This window comes from Myodes glareolus, chromosome 14 (assembly GCF_982192425.1).
Source record: "Myodes glareolus chromosome 14, mMyoGla1.1, whole genome shotgun sequence".
Lineage (NCBI taxonomy): Eukaryota > Metazoa > Chordata > Mammalia > Rodentia > Cricetidae > Myodes > Myodes glareolus.
Window position 1 is genome coordinate 48,583,768 of NC_142039.1, and position 3,774 is coordinate 48,587,541.

The window sequence follows — 3,774 nt, forward strand, 5'->3', positions numbered from 1 at the left end:
TTAGTTGGGCCTGACAGTAAGATGTGGCCCTCAAGGATTTGATGCCCTGTGGTTAGGTGCGCTGTCACCTAACAAACAAACCCCTCATCCCCAAGAGCTCTCTCAGTTATTTCCATTTCATAGACCAGGAAACCGGGCACTGACTGGCTCTCACAAGGGCAGACTGCAAATATCGAGCAAAACAAGATTCAAAACCAGAGCCCTGCCCTGAATGCTTTGTTACCTCCTAAACACCAAAAGAGTTAGCAGGTGCTGACAGAAAGAACACAATCAACCCCTCATCTTCAGGGTTCAACCACATCCAAGGTTCCAGTGAATCCCAGATCAAAGCCACTGATGGGAAGAAAAATGCCTTGTCCTGCCCATGCATTGGCTTTCTCTGCCGGCAACTTGTGCAGTGCACGGTAAGCGTTATTCCTTCACTTTCCACTGACCCACAAGTACATGAGAAGTAGGGTAACTGTGAGTTCTCCAAACCGTGTCATTTTCTAGAAGGGATATTAGTATCCTGGGATGCTCTGGTGTCCACGGGACCCCTAGAACCACTCCCCTTGCCTACACAAGGACTCATAAGAAGAGTCCTCAAGACCTGAGCAGACTTCCCAGAGTCCCTGATAGCTCAGTCTGTCAAGGTTCAAATGCTGTGTATAAAGTGTCAGACCTAGGAAACTCACCTCTGACTTTCCAGTCCAAAGGCCTTACAATCCTTCCCGCGTCTTTCACTGCATCCACACCGGCCCTCCTCATACTGCACAGTCCTGGCATCCCTTGCAGTGCTACAAGGAAAGCAAGTGCTGGATCTGGGATCTCACGATTCAGGGGGAACAGCCAAGCTCCTGGCTCTGTACCAGAAAGGTGAGCTGGAGGTAATAGGGAGTTGTTTGTGTCGATTCAGCTTTAGGACAGCTCTGGCCAGGCTTTGAGCTGACACATGGGTGAAGAAGGTCAAAACAATAACAAACATCCTTGGTCTGAGATCACAGGAATTGCTTAATTACACACTGCATTGTGTTATTACAGTGTTCGGTCTTGTCTCCTGTTCACCAGCTCCCGCTGCCTCCCCAGGTGTGGCCTGCAGAAACTTGAGGTCTGCCAAAGGGTTTCCATGTGCAGTCAGGTTCCCTGGCCTCAACAGTGGGGTGACTTGGCAGAGAACTGCACCAAAGCCAGAGGATCTGAAGCTGAGACGTGGAAACCCAGGTTAGAACACAGAGGGGCCTTGGGCCACAGTCACGTCCTTCCCTGAGCAAATGCTACTTTATCTTATTTTCTTTCTAAACAAAACTGAGCACTTCTGTGCTGCAAGGTTGCTCAACAAGGAAAGAGGAACTGTTTCTCTTCCTTATCGTTTGCTGTTTACATAGTGCACAGAGGTAGCGTCTGGATGTGTCTGTGGGAAACCCCGTGCTAAACTGGAAATTCTGGCTTCTTAAGTAATCTATTAGTGAAATTGTGAGGATGAATAGATTCTCTTTTCATTGACTGTCAGCAGAATATTTGCTATTGATGAAGTATGGGGTTTTGTTTTGACCTTCTATTAAAGAAGTGAGATTTAAATATTTTTTTCTTTTGTCCCAACACTGGATTTTGAAGCCAGTGCCTTGGCAATACTGAACGTTCTCTACACTTAAGCTGTACTCCCAGATCCCGGTCTTGTTTAGAAAATAATATGCTAACAGAAAATGAAAAACAACAACTTTGAACAAAAAAGCTAACAGTGGAGTTAGGTGACTGCTGGCAAAGATATCACCTGCATTAGTTGGAAGGAAAGGAGAAGGTGTGCTACCTTCAATACAAAATTGGCCCCTTCTGTTTTTCTCTTTTTTTAGACAGCTCAGAAGTTGAGGCAGGCCTCTAACTGGCAGTGATTCTCCTGCCTCAGCCTCCTAAGTGAGTCTCCATACTCAAGATGGTCATAAACTTTTAAACATCCATTTTCTTGATGCTCACCAACGGTAGCGAGAGGAAAACATCTTTACTACTTGCTTGCGCTGGAGGATGGAACACAAGGGAAGTACAAAAGCAAACCATAATTGAAATCCTGGAAACATTTAAAAGAAGAATGACATCGCAGATACCCCACGGCATTCCGTTCCTAAAAAGTCGCCTCGTGGCCGAATGGGCAATGAAGGGTTCTGAAACTGCCTAATTCTTAAAGGCCATTCTTGAAATCTGCTTGCTCTTTGTTACACATACTTAATTTAAAGTGCACAGTTTCTTCTTTTAATTAAAAATGTTTTCATACAATATATTCTGACCACAGTTTTACGTCCCTCAACTCCTCCCAGATCCTCCCCTTGGACCAACTCCATTCCCTTTCTTTCTCTTCAGAAAACAAAAAGCAAGAAAGAAGCAAGCAAACAACAAAAATCTGCAACTGATACCTGTTTGTAAAGTGCCCAATTGTTAAGTTAATTGTTAGCATTTCCTTGAGACAGGTGTTATAAATAATGATCCTCCTTTAGGACAAGATAGTGCTGCCTAAGAGTGGATGATCAAGGCTTCTGTTTCCATTTCTCCCACAAACTATCCAGACTCTTGTTTCCCACCTAGAGAAGAGGCAGCTCAACCAGTTTGTCTCCGAGGCTGTTCAGAAAGACAGAAGAACTCTGCTGCCATTCATCTGTGTCACTGTCAGTTTGGTTTCTGCAGGCCTGGAGTTTGTTGTTCTTGTGGTTAAGAATATCTGCTGTGGAAGCCTGTCTCCAGGCTGCTCGCTCACTTCTCGTTCACTTCAGGATTCCAACAGGTCTCTCAGGAACTCCTCAAGGACATTAGGAGGAAATTCCATACACAAAACAAGTGACTGCTCGCTGCAGAAGGAAGCAGATGCCGTGATCCAATCACACAGTTCTTTCCCGATTACAGGAGCTACGATCATCTTACATGAGCATTCTAATGGGAATAGGTTTCTGTCATCTTTAAGATGACTCTGCTCGCCTCTTGCTTGAGATCTAACTGATCAAAAACGTAGCATACCCAGCTCTCCCTCGAGTTCTTATTTCCAATTCTCTTGAATGTTCAACAACCGTTTAAAGAGAAAAAAAAAATCATCGGTATTTATATTGGAGGATTCATCATAACAAGAGAAAAGAAGAATCACATAAAGAGCTGTATTACCTTTAGGGTGTGCTGGAGTATTTTTTTTAAGCCACACTATCTATCTCTGTTGCCTCTCTATTCAGTGCCCCACTCAGCAGCCAGACTGGCACAGGGAAGCTGGGGAACAGAGATGATAGGGCACTTGAAGGCCAGTCAGGTAATCTATTAACAATGCTTCAGACTTATCGGTGAAGATTGTCCTTACTGTTATAGACTGAATAAAGCCCCTTCTCTAGAATTCTCTGAAGCCCCAAACCTCAGTACCATAAAATACGACAGCATTTGAAGTCAGAATCCTTACGAAGGTTATTCATGTTAAATGAAGTGATTAGGAACAACCCTGATCCAATGTGACTGGGGTCCTCATAAGAGTTCCTTAGGACATCAATACATACAGACCATGTGAGAATCTATCTCAAGACACTATCTGAAAGCAAGAGACAAAGGTCTCCAAAAACACTAGCCCTACCCATAACTGATCTTGGACTTCAGCTTCTAGAACCATGAATAAATGTCTTTGTTTTGTTATGGCAGGCCTAGCCAATTAATCACTTCTCTAGTAAATGTTTTGATGAGCATTTGAAGTAAGGAATGGGGGTGGGACTGGAGTAATATCTCAGCAGTTAAGAGCACTCTTAACTGCTCTTCCAGCGGACCAGGGTTCAATTCCCA

The 3,774-nt window shown here is 44.1% G+C and overlaps 1 long non-coding RNA gene across 1 annotated transcript; it reads left to right on the forward strand.

The window, feature by feature from the left end:
• Positions 1–1,027: 1,027 nt before the first annotated feature.
• LOC146892020 (uncharacterized) lies at positions 1,028–3,125 on the forward strand. The gene is made up of 2 exons (XR_015734877.1): positions 1,028–1,200; positions 1,830–3,125. It is a non-coding gene; the product is annotated as an uncharacterized LOC146892020 (long non-coding RNA).
• Positions 3,126–3,774: the final 649 nt, after the last annotated feature.